The following is a 21123-nucleotide window of genomic DNA, read 5'->3' on the forward strand; positions in this document are numbered from 1 at the left end:
AGAACATTGGATGCACCGTGGAGTGCCAGAACAAGCAAGCTTGTCTTGGAAGAAGTGTAGCCAGAATGTTTCCTGGAAACAAAGATGGTAAGCTTTGATCGCATATACTTTGGACATGTTAACAGGAGAGACCAGTCAGTGGAGGACATCACGCTCAGTAGCGAAGAAGGTTGGTGAAAACAAAAAGGAAGGAGACTCTCAATGAGACTGATTGACACAATGGTTGCAATGACTATGAGGACGGTGCAGAAGATGGCAGGACTTGGTTCTGATGCACATGGGGGTCGCTGTGATGTGGCATCAACTTGGCACTTAACATAAATTCAATAAAAGTCCATTTATTTCTATGATCTATAAAGGACTTGAAAAAGTTGATGGAACAATCCACTTATCTTTTAGTTAAATTTTCCATCACTTTTGAAGTTCTCTCATATGTATTCATTCAATCTTTTGCACTCCATTCTGACTTCTGAAACTGAGATCATCCTTAAACTGATGAGAGAGTACTTTACACTCACATCCCATTAAGCATTTAGTAGAGAATTTTCCTTAAAGGCAATACTATTAGTTATTATTTGTTGCATTGGCCTGTTTCCTTACCAGTTCAATTGAATTTTGATGGGAGGTAAGAGAAGAGGAGGGAAGAAGAGAAGAGAGGAGAGGAGAGAAGAGGGAAGGGGATGGGAGGGGAGGGGAGGAGAGGGCTTGGGGGGAATGGGAAGGGAGGGGAGGAGAGAGAAAAGAGTGATGAGGGGTTAGGTAGCCTTTGAGCACCACAAACTAGAATTCTAGACTTGACCATGGGGGTCTCTGGTAATGAACAGGAAGCCTCACACTATACCCCCAAGAGCATCACACAAGAGGAAGCCTAGAGCAGTCGACTCCAACCTGGCTCCACTCTTCCTCCCCCAGTGAATGGTGCTGAGTCTTAAAGATGGTAGCCCAATGAGCCTTATGTTTTCTCTCATCCCTCTCACTTGGCACTGGTTGGCCTGAGCTGCCATACCGGTGGAGTGCTGATGCAAATGCCAGCTCTCGGGAGCTAGTTACCACTCCTGGGCCATTTCTCACCTCTAGGTTACTTGGGCCAGAGTCTCAGCTCAGCTCTAGTTTGCTTGGGCCAGTCTCCCAGCCCTGAGAGGAGATACTATCAGCAGCCCACCCCCATTCATAACACTGACATGGCTTCTGCTCCTCATATCAGTTTTTAATGAAAATCCTCATGAGATTAAAGCCGAGCAGAGGAAAGATAGAGAATGATAAATATCCTGAAGTGAAATGAGATACAGCTTGGAGATGACTGGGTTACACTTGCTTGTTTAGAACAACATTTTATGAAAGACATCAGCCAAAGTGTCAAAATCCTTCCATCTGAGTTTCCACTGTAAGCACAGGATATTTCCTTCTGGTCGAAACTGCTATGGAAATGCATCCCATGTAGGGGCTCCTAGGTGGAACAGAGTCTCCCCCTTCACATCCTTCTACTAACTTGAAGGTTGTAATTTGAGGAATGAAGGCAAACAAGCATGCAGAGAGGTCAACATGTGCTTGGATAAGGCTTTCAAAACCTCAGTGGATGGAAGTCTGAGTGTAGAAAATACTATTACATACAGCTCTTCACGTTGCTAAAATATTCAGAATGCCTCCCTGTATGGCTATATATCCAGTCTTCACTTACCGACCTTGGTTAGGTTTCAAAGACCAGGTTGTGATGATGTATGAAAATGGAGGATGATCACATCGAGTCATACAATGGAGGAGGACCACCTCATCGTGTAACTACCAAACCACTGAGAACCATGGCCAACCAAGCTGACACACCCTCTGGGCCATCATAGCCAGCCTTAGTCTCACCTTGAACTGTGCCAATTGTATGTTGTTCATGCGAAAAATAGCCTGATAGATTTTTTAAATGTTGGTGCTAATATGAAGCATTGGAAAAGGAGGTTATTGAGAAGTGAGGAGTCAGTGCACAGTGATGAGGTAACAGGCATCCCTACGAGGGTTCCAGTTCATGTGTGCCTGGGTTCATTCCACACAAAACATGCTTCTATGTGACCCGCGATCAGTGAGTGGCTACACAAATGCTCTCTCCATAATTTGCTTTCCGTGGTTTCATTGCGGTGCCTCAGAAGAAGATCCAAATCAAAATCGTGGCTTCTGAAAGGATTTTCTGGGCCAAAGTCAAGGCAGAGATCGGCTCAGAAGGTTGGGCAACCGATTATTGGGATGCTAAAGGGCCACTCTTGATCGATTTTCTTGAAAGCTAGAGGATGATCACAAGGGCTTCTTAGGGAAAAAAAAGTTTTAAGACAATTGAAAACTATATGGTGAGCAAAAGGCCAAGAAAGATGTGCTGAGGAAATTTTTTTTTTAAGTCTTTATCATGACAGTGTAGCTGCTCATTCTTCAAGGGTCACAAGGACTGTCCTAGGGGAATTTCATTGTGAAACTTTACTCGGTCTGCCCTACAGCTCCAAATTTCCCCCTTCAGCCTTCTTTTTGTTCTCAAAACTCAAAAGACATTTAAAAGGACTACAGATTAAATCCCTCAAGGAGGCCAAAAAAATGGCTGTTTTGACATGGTGTAAATCACAGCGCACACAACTCCACTGGGACGCATTAAAGAGATGGAAATGCGGCCATCAGACTTCTCTAGATCCAGAGGAAATGCCGAGCAACTGCGGCTTCACGCTTTGATATTTTTGTTTAACAAAGGTTTCCATGATTTTGAAGTGACAATTTTCGACGTACCCTCATACACAAATATTTTGTCTTCTCATAATTTCCTCCGATGTTTCTTATAGACTGAGCGCACACTCCCCGCGCCACCCCCTCCAGCTCTCTTTACTAGAGGGTCTTCGAACGCCCCTGTCCTCAGCGACTTCTCCAAGTCTGAATTTCCTAAAATCTGATAACCTAAGGGATTCAGGAAACCTCAGAACAGCTAAAAAACAAACCCTATAACGCAGAACGGGAAAGTTCTAAGGTGTCAGCTAGTCCCCAACCTTCAATTTATAGCTGAAAACAAAAATCAAGAATTTCTCTGAGGTTACAGAGCTAGGTAGGGGCAAGATCAAAATTATAACATTCTTCCTTGCAAGGCTTACAGGTAGTTAGAAGCTGTAGTGAAACATGAGCTATAGATGAGAAAATATGCACCTCAACTTGATTCATGAATGTGGGGGTTCAGTCCTAACCCCAAATGTGGCGAATGAAGGCCACTGATGTCTGATGGAACATCATGTCATCTTGGGTGGAGAACATTTTCAATGGGCATATATATTGACTGCCCGATGTATGTTTGTGCTTCCGTGTTCATGTTACACAAGTATGCTTTTGCTTGTTTTTAATGTGCTGAATCGCAAGGGAGATTGTGATGCAGGCGGGTGCTAGGTGCTCCTGCTTAAAAGATAACCCACATTCTTAGGGCCCACCCTTGTTTCACTTCTCAGAATGCACATCAAAATAGCGATTCAACGGATGCTGCAAGGCCCCAAGGAAACACTAATTTAGGAAAATTTGAAGCTATAGGCATATCAGACCACCAGTGACAGTATATAGCAGAGGCACCCGAGAAGTGATACAATTACACAGTGACTCTGCCAATGGAGCTCAGAGAATGGGACATGGTGAGGGTGTTATCATCAAATGTCCGCGAACTCCAAGAACGACTAAGTCATCTGTCCTCATGCACAGGACTTCACAAACCTCCTTCGTTTCCTCTTCCGTCTGTCTTAGATCTAGCCATGGTGCTAGCCTTTGCTCATCTATCTCCTCCAGGACAGAAGTTTCTCTCCTTCTCTCCTATTAATCATTTTAGGCACTCTTGTCATGTTTTCTTCCTTCACTGATCTCTCAGATTAGGTCTTTGGGCTTCCTTGTCTTTGTCATCATCCTACTCAGAGACTTTGTCACACCAACTGAAGTGCTGTAACACTGTTGCTGTTATGGCTGTTAGGTGCGAGTCAGCTCCAAGTCCTATCGGCTACGTATGACAGAAGGGAATGACTCCCAGTACTGCGGCATCCTCACAGTGTGATGTTTGAGCCTATCAGGGCAGCCGCACTGTCAATCCATCTTTCTCGTTTTTACTGCACTTCTACTTTCTTGAGATGAAGTCTCACTGTCCTTGCTTCTAAGAAGTATTCTGGCTGCAGCTTTTACAAAATGATCTGCTTGTTCTTCTGCCCCCACCTCCCCCCCAAAACCACCTTTCATTGGGAGCTACTACAGATATATCATAATTCAGTTACTTCAAGCAGTATTTACAGTTGTGACCACAAGCAATTTCAAGTTTTGTCTCACAGCCAGTGATACTTTTAATAATCTCTGCCAGCACCATAATTCAAATGCATCCGTTCTTCTTCAGTCTTCCTTCTTCAGTGTTCAACTTTCACGTGCAGATGAGGCGATTGGTGGAAAATACCATGGTTTGGGTAGGTACAAAGTAATCTCCTTGCTCTTCAACACATTAAAGGGGTCTTGTGCAGCTGATTCACCCAATGCAATCTGTCCTCTGATCTCGTGGCTGCTGCTTCCACGAGCATTGGCTATGGATACAAGCAAGACAAAGTCCGTGACAACTTCAATCCTTTCTCCATTGATCGTGGTGTTACCTATTGATCCATGTGCGAGGATTTGCATTTTCTTTACATTGAGTTGTAATCCATACGGAACACTATGTCCTGAGCTCATTAACAAGTTCTTCAAATCCTCTCTTTCAGCAAGCAAGGTTGTATAGTTGTGTAATCTACATATTGCAGGCTGCCAATTAGACTTCCTCCAATTCTGGTGTGCTGTTCTTCTTCATAGAAGCCAGATTCTCTGATTATTTGCTCAGGGTACCTATTTAATAAGTATGGTGCATTTTAAACCATGCAGCATCTCCTTGTTCTGTTTGCCCAACTGCCTCTTGAGTCATGTACAAGTTCTGCATGAACACAATTGAATATTCTGGAATTCCCATTCTTCTCAAAAGTTGTTATGGTCCACAGAGTTGACTGCCTTGGTGTAGTCGATAAAACACAAGGAAACAGCTTTCTGGTTTTCTCTGTTTTCGGCCAAAATCCATCTGACATCAGCAGCAATATCTCTTGTTTCATGTTTTCTTCTGAATCTGGCCTGAAACTCTGGTAGCTCTCTTTTAATGCGCTGCTACAATCATTGTTGGATTCACTTCAGCCAAGTTTTACTTGCATGTGATATCAATAATATCGTTCTATAGTTTGAACATTCTGTTGCATCACCTTTCTTTAGCATGGCTACAAATACAGATCTCTTCCAGTCAGTTGACCAGGTAGCCGTCTTTCAGATTGCTTGGCATGAATAGGTGAGTGCTTCTAGCGCTTCATCAGCTTGTTGAAACATTTCAATTGGGATTGTATCCATTCTGTGCAGCTTGGACTTCTTCCTTCAGTGTCATTGGTTCTTGATCATATGCTACCTCTTAAAATGGATGAATGTCAACTAGTTCTTTTTTGGGGCACCGTGACTCTATATTCTTTCTATTTTATTTTGATACTTCTTGCATGGTTCAATTATTTTGCCCATAGAATCTTTCCATATTGCAACTCGAGACTTGAATTTTTCCTTTTTGGCTTTCTAACTCGAGATCTTTATAAATTATATTTTGCATTGTGTTCTCAAGCTGCCCTTTGAAATGTTCTGTTCAGCTCTTCAATGCCATCATTTCTTCCATTTGCCTTAGGTACTCTATGGTCAAGAGCAAGTTTCAGACTCTCTTCTGACATCCACACTGATATTTTCTTTCTTTCCAGTCTTTTAGTGACCTCTTGATTTCTTTGTGTATATTTTTCATGATGTCATACCACAGCTCAGCAGGTCTTCTGTTCAATAGGTCAAATCTGCTCTTGAAATTTGGGTGGAAAGTACTCAATGTCATATTTCGGCTTTTGTGACCTTGTTTGAATATACATCAGCTTCAACCTGAACTTCCATATGAACACTTGATGGTCTGTGTGTTAGTCTGGGTAGATGAGAGAAACAAATTCATAAACACGCATATGTATATAAGGGAGAGGTTTATATACAAGAGTAATTGAACATTGAGAAAACAGCCCGACCCAGTCCATTCCAAGGCCATAAGTCTGATATTAGTCCATATATTCGATACCAATCTATAAAGTCCTCTTCAGACTCACAAAACACATGCAATGAAGCCAAACACAGGATGATCACCAGCCAGTGGGTAGAAAATCTTTGGGTCCAATGGCATTGTAAGCATCTCAGTGCTGGCAGGGGTCTCTCTGTGGCTTCTCCAGCTTCCGAGGTCTGGTTGTGTCCATGTGGCTTATCTTCGGCAATGTCACCCAGGGAGTATCAGAGAGAGAGGTGTCTTCCACCTCCAAGAAGGAAATACTGGATTTCCCAGAATTCTCAGGAGAAGGCCACGCCCACACAGAGGTCTCACTGGCTAGCTCCAGATTGACAGGCTAGACTCCACCCTAACGCTCTTAATCCTCAAACTGACACCAGATTAGGTGACCACAGTCCGTTCCAGTCAGCCCCTGGCCTGGTTTTAGCTTCTCATATTGAGCCTCTCATGGACTCTTCCCATAGATGTCGTCACTTTGATTTTTATGTACTCCATCTGGACAAGTCCACGTGTTCAACTATTTTACTTCATGATTGTAAGAGTCTAGGCCAGGGGTCAGCAAACTTCTGAGATGGAAGAGCCAGGCCTGTCCCTCACAACAATTTAAAAATTATTCAATAGCCAAAGATACGTTTTTACAAGCAAGCGAAATCACCATTATCCGAATAACATCCTTTAAAATTTTTCAATTTTACTTTAGAGCCACATGGACCTACCAAATGAGCTGCCTATGGCTCTGGAGCTGCAGTGTGCTGACCCCTGGTCTACCACGTCTAAGACTAGCCAACCGCCATGCTCAGAGATGTTCCCATGGTATTCATCTTGGTGGGAGACAGAAACCACCTCCTACTGTAAACACCAAAAAGGACAGATGACCTGTCTGCCAGCCTCCCCTGTGGCTTGAGTTTAGGTGGTTGCACCTGGACTTGGCCCATCAGACACATACAGACATCCAGAACACTGAACCAGCACTACTGGTGCAGTGAGGTCGCCCAAGATGCCATCGAGAATGCTTTGGCTGTCTCGGCAGCAGTGGCCACGGAGGAGCAGCTTTTTAAAAGTGTGCGACAGAGTAGAGTGTGAACTACCGAGTCCAGTGCTCAACAGCTGAGCTAGAGGTGTGCTCCCTGGGCTAGCTCTGGGGGTGATCTGGATTCTGGCTGCTGTTTCCCAGTTGTTAGGTGATTCTGATTGCTAGCAACCCCAGGAACCACAGAATGAAGCACTGCCTGGCCCTGCACGACATTCCCAATGGTGGTTGTGTTTAAACCCAAAGTGGCAGCCATGATGTCAATCCATCTCGGTGAGGGTCTGTCTCTTTTCCCTGCCCTTATGCTTTCCTAAGGAATTCTGGCGTGTACCAGTTACGCGTTAGGCTGTTATCTGTATGGTTGACAGTTCAAAACCAGCAGCAGCTCCATGGGAGAAAGACTTTGTCTTCTACTACTGTCAGAAACCCACAAGGGGTCGCTATGAGTCAGCATCGAGTCAGACTCTCTGACAGTGAGTTCTACTTTTCCAGGGACTGGTCTCTCCTGATAACATGTCCAAGGTACATGAGACAAAATCTCATCACCTGCGCTTCTAAGGAGCACTCTGACTATACCTTTGTCAAGACAGATCTGTTTGTCCTTCTGGCATGGCACTTCCATTGTCCTCACCAGCATGAGAATTCAAATGTCCTAGTCCTCCTCATCTCGGCTCATCTTCTAAACCTGATTCTCCATGTTTCTGTGCATTATTCTGTGAATGCTTCCACTTGAAGAATTCTTTTCATGTTTTAAAACAGCAAGAATTGGTTTCTGTACTGAGACCCTTCAATGGTGTTCCAGTCTTTATATCCACTTCTCACTGCCCACCCACACCCACTGCCATCTGTACCATTGCCAGACTGTGAACAATATCACTTTCCTCATATCAGCTCTTTAAAAAAGGTACCAGCAATTCTGCACCATGTCAAACTCCTTTGCTTGATATTTAGCACCCTGAATACTCCAGCCTCTCTCTCTGCCTAACAGGAGATCCCAATTTCTCCATCGCCTTGCGAGTAGTTTTTGATGTTTTAAACAAGATCCTTTGGAAAAACAAGATAAAAACTAACACACATATACATGCACACAATTAAATGAAATTTTTCATGGAAAACCCAAACCAAAAATGCTACTTTATCTTCTATTTTCTATTCTAAATTATTTTTTACTTTTGGGGAAAAAATTACTAGTTGTCCCTGTGGCATTGATTTGTAAAATGCTGGTTGAGCTTATCCTTGTGGTTTGGGGTCGCCCCTATTCTGATACCAGTTCAAGACCAGGCCAGGAATCACAGAAAGAAAACAACTCAGAAGCTCCAGTTAATCTCACTATTCTTAGGGTTTCTTGTATTTACTCAAGCTGAGGTCCAAAATCAGAAAACTGACATCATCTCAATGATGGTCTAAGAAAATAATTTTCAGAACTACCAAATAACTCTTAAACGATAACAACAAAGTATTTCTGAGCTTTCATTTACACTTACACGATCTTCATGGAGAACATCTGTTTCCACCATCACAAAGGCGCGCTGTGCTCAGAGTGGATGTGTTGTAAGAAACCCTGCTTCCGTTTATGGTTGAGGGCACCAGCATCCCTGGGATGACTCGGGGCAGATCCTTCTAGAGAAACTCTATCCAGTAGGTGTGTACAGAGCATTGCTGGTGTTTCTCAAGTGAGCAAGGCATTACTCAGTACCCGGTTGCTACAGAGTGATTCTGACCCCTTGGTTGTCAGACCAAACTGAACTTCTGAGACGTTTCAGTGAACCATTGGGCAGCATTGCGGGTTCTCTGTTGTGGCTACTAGTGGCAAGGTCAGCCCACTGAAACCACCGGCTACTCCATGGGGAAAAGAGACACGGCTTGCTACTCCCTTCAAGAGTTAGAGTCCCCGAAACCCACAGGGGCAGTTCTACTCTGTCCTTGAGAGTCAGGATGAAGCAGAATCAACTCAATAGCAGTGAGTTTGGGTTTGGGGGATGGACTTTGTTGGAAGTAGGTTATCAGGCCTTTTTGTACATTTTTTAACCCCACAACAGTCCAGGGTGAACTAGAACCTCCAACCTTTTGATTAGCAGCAGAAATGCATTAACTGGTCCATAGCTCAATGTCTCCCAAGGAGATTTGGGTTCAGATAATGAAGGACAAATCTATAAGGGTAGGCCTGAGGGTTTCAATGAGTTGTTAAAAACTGCACACACACACACAAAATCTTTTTATGGAAGTACCAAGGTTGATTGGGGAGATAGAAATTGAATGGGGAGGGGGGTGGGAGTGGGATTTAGGGCCTAGAAACAGGCAGAGGCTGAAAAGAGATTCAGGACGTCACGCTGCTGGGCACAGCAGATGTGAGTTCTGGGACATCCCATTCCCCCAAGCCCCGCCCACTCACTGCTCCCGCTCCCTTCCCCTAGGTTTCTTATGACAGGGTGTTTAGTCCTCGTGCTTGCAGCCCAGTATAAAAAACCTGATGACCCCTCAGGGCCAGGGGTGTGAGTGGCCATACTGGGAGGGTGGAGGGAGGGTGGGATGGAAAGGGGGAACTGATTACAAGGATCTACATGTGACCTCCTCCCTGGGGGATGGACAACAGAAAAGGGGGTGAAGGGAGATGTTGGACAATGCAAGATATGACAAAATAATAATTTATAAATTATCAAGGGTTCATGAGGAGGGAGGGAAGGGAAAATGAGGAGCTGATGCCAGGGGCTTAAGTGGAGAGCAAATGTTTTGAGAATGATGAGGGCAATGAATGTACAAGTGTGCTTTATACAATTGATGTATGTATGGATTGTGGTAAGGGTTGTATGAGCCCCTAATAAAATGATTTTTAAAAATCTGTTTACCTCGGTGAGAACGCGGTCCCTTGAAGATGGAACTAGATACTAAGGAAAGGAGGGGGAGGAGAGACCTTTCTTCCAGCACTCTGCATGCGTCCATTACTGGGGGCTGGAACGCTAGCTAGATGGAAGCAGGGGCACTGAGGCGACAGTCCCTCACACGACCTTTGTGCTTGGTATTCGCCAGCAGGCGGGCTCCAGCTCACGGTGACCTTGCGTATCACTGAGCGAAACTCTGTCCTTCTACTGTTGACATCCTCACACTTAGTCGTCGGTCTCATTGTTGTACAAGCGCCATGAGCTGGGAGTGATGTGAAAGAGGAAGTAGGTTGGCTCCACTGGCTGGAGAACACACACACACACACACACACGCGAGGGCTTCAAAAAGTGTGTGGACAAACGGAAATAAAAGATAATGAATTTTTCTACAAATTTCTGGAATCTCCATCATATATATAAATAAATATATTTGTATACATACATACATTCCTAGAGATCCCTAAGACAAACTCCTCGGATACATTACTTATCTTTTCTAAACTTTAGTTCCATCTTTGGATTCCAGTTATTAGTCTTATTTCCAGCAGGGACAAAGCTGTGTACCCTACACAGTAGGGATTCTCGTTGAAGCGGAGAGTCTTCAAGTCACGCTTTCACGCCCGTGGATGCTGTGGGCGTCCAGTCCCGGTAGACAAGGGACCCCAGGCTTCCTTCACCGGATCTGGCTCAGGAGATGCGGGGCTCGCCTTTCCCTGCATGGTTCATCTAGTCTTTTCAGACAAACGACACCCTTGACACTCCAGGTTGGTTGATTTCCTGGCGATATGACACCAACCTGAGGTTTCTAAGCAGATCTTTCCCTGTCAACAGTGTGGCTGGCACACAACTGGCCCCGGTTCAGCAGCACTGACCCATGACCTGATAAATGGGTCCACTGGTGGCAGATGAATGGATTTCTTTCTCCAGCAAAATTTCTCTTTTAAAGTGAGACAGAGCTCTCTCTCTCTCTCTCTCTCTCTCTCTCTCTCTCTCTCTCTCTCTCTCTCTCTCTCTCTCTCCCCTCTCTCCTTTCTGGCCTCCTCCCTCCCTTTCCTTCCTTCTGCTGTCTGTCTGCTGCCAGGAATCTCTGGATTATTGGAGACGTCTGTCTTTTGATTTCCACCTAGAATAGTCGACATCAGCTAGAGATCAGGACTTCGTGCAAAGTGTCTGAACGGTGTGTTTAATTACATCCTGGCATCCTAATACGCTATAGGCCCAATTTCTTTACATGTCTGGAGGGCGCCAGAGCGGACTGAAATAATCTCACCATCTGCAAAAGATTTCGCAGACAAATAGTACTTAAGTTGAGAAATCCCTCCATAAAGGTACCAGGACACCACCCATGATTCCCGTCACTTATCTACGGGGAAGTGTAAAATAGGAACACGCTGTGCGCTGAGAAAGGCAAACATACACGCGTTATACCTGAGCAGCTTGTCAACTGGTCACAATTTTTCATCAGTTACCCTTCACCCTAAGGCACCCCCTTCAGGCCAAGTTCTCCAAGGCTTCCCCCGTGATGGGAAGGCGCTCTTGGAGCCTGCAATGGACTGCGAGGCAGAGTCCACATGTCACCACAGCTATTTCTTGCATTGCCAGCTGCCTGCTATGATGCCCCCTAGAGAGAGCATTCCAGAAGACTTCCAGGACATCAAAGTTGATGATGTGTTTTTAGTTTTACCAAGTTCCGGCTTAAATAAAAATAAAATATCAACAAAAGAAACACGAAATAGCGCTTATTGTCATTTTTCCGCCCATGTCAGTGAATTTGCCTGGCGCTTGTGTGTGTCTGGAGTCATGTTACGTGTTGCTTTTTACTCTGCAGCCGCACAAACTTAGACATAGAAACTAGAGGACAAGAGGAAAGCTGTGCTCATATGAATTGATTCAATGCTCTCATCAATTAGCTGGGCCTGAGTCTGCTTTTATTTATTTATTTATTTTGCCATGATAACTCATTGAAGTTTGGTTCCCAGCGAGCCCAATGAGAGCTACCATGGAAATAAGATTTGGGGGAGGGCGGGGCATAGAGGTGACATATTGGGCTGCTAACCACAAGGTCAGCGGTTAGAAACCATAGGCCAGCGCTGCTGGAGAAAGCTAAGACTTGCTGCTCAATGGGAGTGAGTTTGGTTCGGTGTTTTGAGATAATCAATGATCATTTTAGTCCACGAGCTTTGTCTTTCTCTTCACTCCAGCATAACATGTGTCCGTGTTTGGGGGAGGGGCTGCCTTACGTACCACGGTATTTAAGTCAAAAAAGGTAGAAAGGGTAACAAGATGAAGAGTATGGGACAACAGAAGCACACAGTGGGAAGGGTGGGGGGGGAAGAGAGAGAGGCAGGTTGGTTTTGTGAGTATTTACAAGAGGAGCAGCAAAGAATTAAATGAATGGCTTTACATCATGGAGGCATCTCATTAGTGAGCCCAGCAGAACAGGCGCTGAGAGTTTTCGAGATAACATCCCTCCAGCACTGATTCAAAGTTTTCAGATGTTTATCAAACCCAGTCAGCCACCTAAGAATGACCTGGGCGGAGGTTCTTCTTAGTGTTACCCTCCTGGTAGCGGGGTTCTCCCTGCCCCTTTGTATGGAGACAAGGTTGGCATCTTCTGTGCCCTATAGGGGTGAGTCCCCCACACACGAAGGCTTCTGCTTATTCAAGGACGTGGTGGTGGAAGTGGACATGGAGTAAGGTCAGTTTACGTCCTCCTCCTTACTCTTGGCTCAGGAGTCTGCCCTTAGTGAATTAATTGATGATCTCACCAATGCAACTATGTTTCTTTATTACACACCACGTCAAATCTGATAGGAAAAAGTTTAATGCCCCCCAAACACAATCCATGTACACAGACTTTCCATGTAGAAGAGATTTTTCCTAAACATTTGAAGTAAGAAAGGAGATGGTTTTCTTTATATATCCTAACTTTGTATTTTTTAGGTTCATATTAAGTTTATATGTAATAAAACACATCCCTTCTAAATGTACAGCTTAGTGAGGCTTTACAAGTGCGGTTATTTTATAACCAGCACCACAATTTATAGAGATTATTATTCTCATATTAAAATGTTCCCTTGGCCTAGCTGTGATCAGCTCTACATTTCACCCCATTCCACCTTCTAGATAACCACTAAACGCTATTGTAGATTCATTTTGCCAATGTACAATTTTATGTAAACGGAGTCCCCTAGTATGTACTGCTGGTGCCTGGCTCTCCTAGCTCAGTGTGATGTTTTGAGATCCAGTTATATCGTTGTGTCCAAAATAGAAGGTGTTGTTGATGTTTTTCTGAGTAGCCTGGGTACACTGCTAATTATTCAGCCACTCAACTGTGGGTTCATACTTGAGAATTTTCCAGTTTGGGGGCTATTAGGAAAAATCAGCAACTAGTTATTTTAAAAGTCTTGATATGGATATATGTTTCTATTTCTCTTGGGTAGGTTCCCAGGCACGAGACTTGCTGGGTCATATGGTAGGTATATGGTTTGCTCAATTGAAAGAAATAGCCATATGAAATTTCAAAATGGTGTAGCATTTTAGAATTTCATCAGCCAAATATGAGAGTTCTACTTGCTCCATAGGAGTGCCCTGATCCAAGCCATGGTATTTTCAATATTGCCTAAAATGCACGTCAAAGTTGGACATTGAATAAGGAAGACTGAAGAAGAATCAATGAATTTGAACCATGGTGTTGGCAAAGAATATTGAGAGTACCATGGACAGCCAAAAGAACAACCAGATCTGTCTTGGAAGAAGTACAGCCAGACTGCTCCTTAGAAACATGGATGGCAAGACTTCATCTCAAGTATTTTGGACATGAGAGAACAGCCCCTGGAGAAGGACATCATGTTTAGTAAAATGCAGACACAGTCAAAAAAAGGAAATTACTGTTTCCACCCCAACACTCAGTCTTGGCAGCATTTTCAACATTTGCCATTCTAACGGGTAAGTAGTAGCATCTCATTGTAGTTTTAATTGGCATTAAGTCAGGAGCTCTAGTGTACATTGCACATTGGACCTGTAAATGCAAGTTCGGGGGTTCAGCCTCACCAGGGGCTCAGCGGAAGACAAATGAGGCTGTCTGCTCCCATAAAGATTTACAGCCTCGGAAATGCAGGGGCAACTCTATTCCTTCCTACAGGGTGGCTATGAGTCAGGATACACTTGATGGCAGCGAGTGTATTTATTTTTTAAGGGTTTTGAGTAATTGATTGAAGGAGCCCTGTTGAGGAAGAAGTTAGAAGTGCTTGACTACTTACCAAAAGGTTGGCAGTTTGAACCCACTAACTGCTCCATCGAGGAAAGATAGGTAATCTCTTTCCATAAAGATTTCTAGCCTTAGAAACCCCATAAGACAGTTCTTCTCTGCCCTATGGGATTGCTATGAATTGGAATTGATTCAATAGCAATGGGTTTAAAATATATATTTTAATGATTAATCAGGCAAAGCATCTTTTCATGTTCTTATTTGTCATCTACTATTGCTTTTTTTGGTAATGTGTCTGTTTAAAACTTTTGTCCACTTTTATCACTAAGTTGTTTGTCCTTTTATTAATGAGTTGTCAGAACTTTTAAAATATATTTCAGATAAGAGCCCTATAGTAGATATATGAGGAGCTCTGCTGGCATAGGAGTTTATGTGTTGCACTGGGCTGTGAATCCCAAGGATAGTGGTTCGAAACCACCAACCATTCCTTCAGAGACAGAAGATGCTTTCTACTCCTATAAAGAGTCACAGTCTCCAAAACCCATTGGGGGGGGGGGAAGCAGGTCTACCCTGTCCAAAAGGGTCACCAGGAGTCAGAATGGATTCAGTGACAATGAGTATATATATGGTTTGTAAATACTTTCTCCTATTCTATGGCGAGCCTCTCTCTCTCCATATATATATCCTTTTAGTGAGCAGAAGTCTTTAATTTTAATGAAGTCAAATTTAACCCAATTGCCTTTTATGGTTCATATATTTTAAGTTCTTTCCAAGAAATCTTTGCCTACTCCAAAATAGAGGCATTTGAACATACAAAGAATTTCATATTGAACTGCCAAGATGTCTAGGTTTTGTGGAGGAGCACAGATCTCCCTGGAGGCCTCTGGTAAGCAGATTCAGACTCTGCTTCTCCCATGGATGTTTCCCTTGACAGCCACTAATTTACACAGGACCAAAAACTTCCCGAGGAAAACCAGACATGCTCGGCACCTGCTCACTGTTGGGGACCAAGCACATACAGAGAAGTCTGATGGACTAAGTGGATCCCAGCAGAGTTAGGAGAACAAGGCAATCTAGAGAAAGTTACCACGAGGAAAGAAGAGTCGAGCTCCATTACACAGTATTCAGAGGCAATTTCAGGAGTGGCTGAGCAGCTGATGCTAGCCTCTTTCGGACTGCCTTCCTTATCTAGTGTTGCTTTATCAGAAACGTCATCAGTATGTGGATTTAACCTACGGATATGTATTCTCAAACAGTTTAAGAGGCCACACGTCCCGACTCAGAGAGCTGGCCTGAGCTGGCTTTCTCTGTTGGCTCTGGAGGAAGACCCTGGTCTCCTTTCAACAGCTGTGAACTATGTGTACTTGGAGATTCTCATGCGTTTCAGCGCCCATCTTTCCCTGGGCCTCGGCGCTTCTCAGGGTGGGAATCCTGACTCTGATAGGCACGCTCAGCGCTTGGCTCTTCTTTATTGGTGGTACAGAGACACTCCTCTCTCCCTGACCCTCTGTGCTTACTTCTCTTTTATCTCTTGTCACATAAAAGGCAAACAGGCCAAATGCCAGGGAAACTGCCCTTACCTGGATCAGAGCTGGCTGTGGCCTGAGAAAGAGTGGTGTCTTAAGTAAGGGTGATATACCCACCTTCATCCGCCCTCATTAACATAGCAAGTATAACCCAATTCTCTGTAATATAACCTAACCTTCCCATGAGTTGCTCCTTGGGAGAAATATGGGGTTTTTACTCCCAGAAAGAATTATAGTCTTGGAAACTCACCGGGGCAGTTCTAAGCTGTCCCATAGAGTCATTGTGAGTCAGCATCAGCTTGGTGGCAGTGAGTATTAGTAGCAACCCTACTTCAGTAATGACAGCAGAGGTTGGGATTTATATATCACACAATGGAGGATAATTACATCAGATCACAAATTAGAGCCCAGTCTTACAACGCTGGGATTCATGGTCTATGCAAGTTGGCACGTATCTTGGGGTTACATGATTAAACTGACACTGACCTAGTCCAGCTGACTCCATTTGTCACTGTAGAAAAAGAGTTTAGTTTTCTGAAAGTTAATGAACTCTATAGTAAGCACTTTGGGGCTCAATGAATCACACTGACAGATCTTTCGTCTTTTCTACTATTTTTCTATACAGAAGGAGCATTCTTCTCATTTTGCATGAGTGGTGACAAGATCTCTGGCCTCAAGTTACAATGGCACCATTTCAGTTTCTCCAACAATAGTGTAGTGGTTCCCAAATCCACAGGTGGCTATAGGAACCAGAGCCAAGTCCTATTCCTAGAGAGGCACCTTTGTGAACCTGTCAGCCACCAGGTTGCAGATGCCTGGCTTGGCTTTCACTGTGGCCACCGTGGGAAGGGGGCACTCATCATGGCTGCGGGATCCCCACACCTACTGAATCTCATCCTCGATAAAGTCCTTTCTCTAGTTCCAGAAGTGAGCGCGCCCTTTCCCTCCAAAGGTAGTCACTTTACACAAAGGCAGAGGTCCGCTGAACACGCATGCAAGCAAAAGGACATCTGGATGCTATTTATCCTCCTTGGGCCACCGTGAGTGGAGTGGAAATCCTTATATAATAAAAAGGTTCTAGTTTCTTACCAATTCGTACTGGGCTCAGCACTGTATTATTACTGTTGCTGTTCTGGTGGCCTCTGGGTTCCTAGGGTGCTGGATTCTTCGTTATTCATTTAGGAAAAGAAATCACGTGAATGTTAAGAGATCGCAGGGGAGCAAATCAGGGGCAGGTGCCTCAGTAAGTACAGTAAGCATGGGCTTACTTGTATTTACTAATGTTCTAGGGCAGGGGAAGGCCCAAAATTAAAATAGAATTTATAGACCCCTTTCTTAAGCCTTCAGGAGGCCCAGTGGCTTAGTGGGTTATGCATTGGGTTGTTAACCAGTTGACCAACTACTCTTCAGAGAAAGACAAGGCTTCCACAATGGGCTCAAGCTTAAGCACAATTGTAAGGTTGGCGAAGGACCAGGTGATGCTTTGTTCTGCTGTACTTGGGGTCACTCTGAGTGGTAACCAACTGGACCCTACCTAACTATGACAGTGGATGACAATGAGAGCCCCACAAGTGGATGTCACTTGCAAACTCCCTATGTAACCAAGCTTCCAGTGGCTGCTCGCTGACCATTGACTCGGCATGTGATCAGTCCAACCCTCAGACAGAGTACACTGAAAAGTAGATGACTGTAGATGTCGTTAGGTTAAATTTTAACAGACTGTCATTTGTTTTCCCTTCTGACCCATTTTTAACTTGTTCTAATTTAAAAAAAAGTTTTTCTACGTTGTAAAAGTTTTAATTTTACAAATCTTATTTAATTTAATAAATGTATTCATTTGCTATCCATCAGTTACTATTTAGTTCCTCCAAATCTTGTAAAAATTCATCTTCAGACACTAGATAGTATCTGGGGTCTTAAAGGCTTGAAGGTGAACAAGCGGCCATCTAGCTCAGAAGCAAAAAGCCCACATGGAAGAAGCACACCAGCCAGTGCGATCACAAGGTGCCAAAGGGACGAGGTATAAGGCATCATGCAAAAAAAAAAAAAGATATATGTGTGTATATGCATATGTATGTGTGTGTATGTGTGTATATATATATATGCCATATTGAATGAAGGGGGAAGTGCAGAGTGGAGACCCAAGGCCCAAGTGTCGGCCAATGGAGATCCCCTCATAGAGGGGTTTAGGAGAGGAGATGGGGTCTATCAGGGTGCGAGGTAGTACCGATGAAGAACACAGCTTTCCCCCAGATCCTGGATGCTTCCTCCCCACAACTACCATGATCCGAATTCTACCTTGCAGGGCTGGATAGGGCAGAGGTTGTACACTGGTATCATATGAGGGCTGGAGGTACAGGGAATCCAGGGTGGATGATACCTTCAGGACCAAGGGTGTGAGGGGGCGATGCTGGGAGAGTGGAGGGTGAGTGGATTGGAAAGGGGGAACTGATTACAAAGATCCACATGTGACCTCCTCCCTGGGAGAGGGACGGCAGAGAAGGGGGGGGGGGGAGGGAGACTCCGGATAGGGCAGGATATGACAAAATAACAAGGTATAAATTACCAAGGGCACATGAGGGAGTGGGGAGCGGGGAGGGAGGGGGGAAAAAAAGAGGACCTGATGCAAAGGGCTTAAGTGGAGAGCAAATACTTTGAGAATGATTGGGGCAGGGAATGTATGGATGTGCTTTATACAATTGATGTATGTATATGTATGGATTGTGATAAGAGTTGTATGAGTCCCTAATAAAATGTAAAAAAAGAAAAGAGGAGAAAGAAAAAGAAAATGATGAGGGCAAAGAATGTACAGATGTGCTTTATACAATTGATGTATGTATATGTATGGACTGTGATAAGAGTTGTATGAGCCTCTAATAAATTGTTTTTTTTAAAAATTCATCTTCAAGATAGCCCTTTTTAAAGGAACCCATGCTAAAATCCATTGCTATTGTCAAGATACTGTTCAGGGGCATTGATCTCAACTCTGCCATTAATTCTTCTAGTGATACCACTTTAACCTCCAATTACAGACAAATGTCAAACATTTTGTGCCTGAAGAGTCTGTTCTTCTTTTCAGCGCCATCTTTGGATCTATGTGGATCCATTCTGCTTTCCTCTGCATTTCAGCCATCCTCAACAATGAGCTGAAATCCCTTGCAGTCCCTAAGAGAGGTGCAGCTAGCTCTGCAGATGGTGCCAATACCTAGGGATCAAACCATGAACCAGTTAGATTGTCCCTCCGCCTGGGAATGTGTCTTGTAGCCCTTCCTCACAGAGCAACCTCTAGTTCTGTGAGTTAAGCAAACAGTTACTCTATGAGGTGTCTCCAAGGACGTGGGTCTGCAAAGCCCCGTCGAGATAGACCTTAATCAATTCGTTCTAATTTAGATTACCTTAAACTTTCTTGTAGAGTGAAGCTTTTCTGTGCATTAGTTTGTTGTTGTTGTTGTTGGAGCTTGATGTATTTGTTATATGAAATCCAGAATAGGTAATCCATAGAGATAGCAATTAGATGAAATACACTTCCTTAGGGTTAGGGCAGGGGAGGTTGGGAAGAAATGGGGAGCTAATCATAATGGATACAAAACATAAGAATCTGTCCTAAACTTGATTGTAGTGATGTTTGCACAACCCTTTTTGATATATTTGAACCATTGAATTGCATGGCACATGAACTGTATACCAATAAAACTTTTATGATTTATTATTAAATAATATCTATGTGGGAAGCAAGACTTGTTTGTCTAGAAATAAAATAAAGGAAGCTTCTGCATCAAGGAGACCATCACCATGAGGCCATCCGTCCCAGTGTCCGAAGGATGCACCGCCAAAAGGCAACTCGACAAGAACTGGAAGGCAGTGGGAAAGGAGAATGGACACGGAATCATGATTGATGGTTGACCACTGCACCACGGTCACATTGGAACTACAGACATGGCAAAGGGGCCATGATGGTTATTCCCACACTGTTACATGTTGGTTCAAGACCCTCCAGCCAGACAGGGGGATGACTCATTCCCAAGTGCCCCAGTGTGCACCAAGGGCACACCCAGACAAGCCCCTGAAAGTGAGACAGCCCTTTTCTGGCCACTGGCGTCAAAGCAAGCACACCTGCCTGAGGGCAAAGCTTTATGCACTGCAGGTCAGGGACTCCAAGGAGGCTGAATCTATGTGGAGAGTCAAAGTGGGGTTAGGTTCTCTCACTGTCAACTGTAACCTGCCACAAACTTAAGGCTCAGACCTTAGGATCTGATAGACTCACTCATTTGTAAGCACAAATAAGCCCAGGCTTCCGGTATGTGGCATTTAGGTTCAACTTGCACCTGTGTGAAAGTGGAAAAAGGTGGAGTCCAGCCTGATGATGCCTCATTGGGGGAGTGCCTTTCTATAAGAGAGACATTAGGAACCTCTCTCTCTCTCTCCCTCTGAACCTTCACCTTCTTCCTCACTGAGACTCTGTGTCTGTCTGCAGGGGCATCCGCCGTGGGAGCTGACCCTGGGAGCTAACTTCCAAGCTGCTGGAGCTCTGTCATGTTCCCACTGACCTTGGATCCACATGATGCTGACTTCATCTGTTTCTGACCCCCTGCGTCCTGCTTCCCCATTCTGTACCACTGGACTGCCGCGAAGTGAATTTGGAAAGAGCCCATGGTCGCATCAGATCCATGGACTTGAGTTGGACTGGGCTGGCAAGCCTTCTTCATATAAATTACTTCTCGACATAAAGTTCTTCCTTAGACAAATATAACTATCGCTGGTTTTGTTTGTTGAGACAGGCCATCCTAGCACAACCTGGTTACTGGGTACTCCTTTCCTGACAGGGATTGTAAAATTGAGAAAAATGTACAAAGGCGCGGGGCGGGGGGGGGGGGTTGGAAGAGCAGCAGACTCAAGCCATGCTTAGCAGAATCTTTGATATGGTGGGAAAATGTGAAATTATTTACTACAGATTAGTTAGTAAACAAGGTAAGCCCATGTGTGTTAGACCGGGTTGACTAGAGAAACACATCCAGAGACACTCATATATGTGTGAGAAAGAGCTTTATATCAAAGTATAATTGTATATTAAGAAAACATGCCAGCCCAGTCCAGCTCAAGTCCGTAAGTCTGGTATTAGTTCATAAATTCCTCTCCAGACTCACGCAGCACATGCAATGATGCAAAATGCGGGAAGATCACAGGCCGGTGAGTGCAAAGTCTGGAGGACCCAGTGGCGGTGGAAACATCTCCAGGGCTCTTGCAGGTCTCAGCATGGCTCCGTGTGGCTGGTCAACAGGAAGGTGAAGCAGAGAATGGGGGTCGGGGGGTGGGGGGGGGGGATACTCTAGTGAGCTATTTATCTCTGTTGTGCCTCCAAA

At 44.3% G+C, this 21123-nt stretch overlaps 1 pseudogene; it reads right to left on the reverse strand.

Moving 5' to 3' along the window:
• Window positions 1–19014: 19014 nt before the first annotated feature.
• LOC142427155 (small nucleolar RNA SNORA18) lies at window positions 19015–19135 on the reverse strand (annotated as a pseudogene).
• Window positions 19136–21123: the final 1988 nt, after the last annotated feature.

Source organism: Tenrec ecaudatus, chromosome 14 (assembly GCF_050624435.1).
Source record: "Tenrec ecaudatus isolate mTenEca1 chromosome 14, mTenEca1.hap1, whole genome shotgun sequence".
Taxonomy (NCBI): Eukaryota; Metazoa; Chordata; class Mammalia; order Afrosoricida; family Tenrecidae; genus Tenrec; species Tenrec ecaudatus.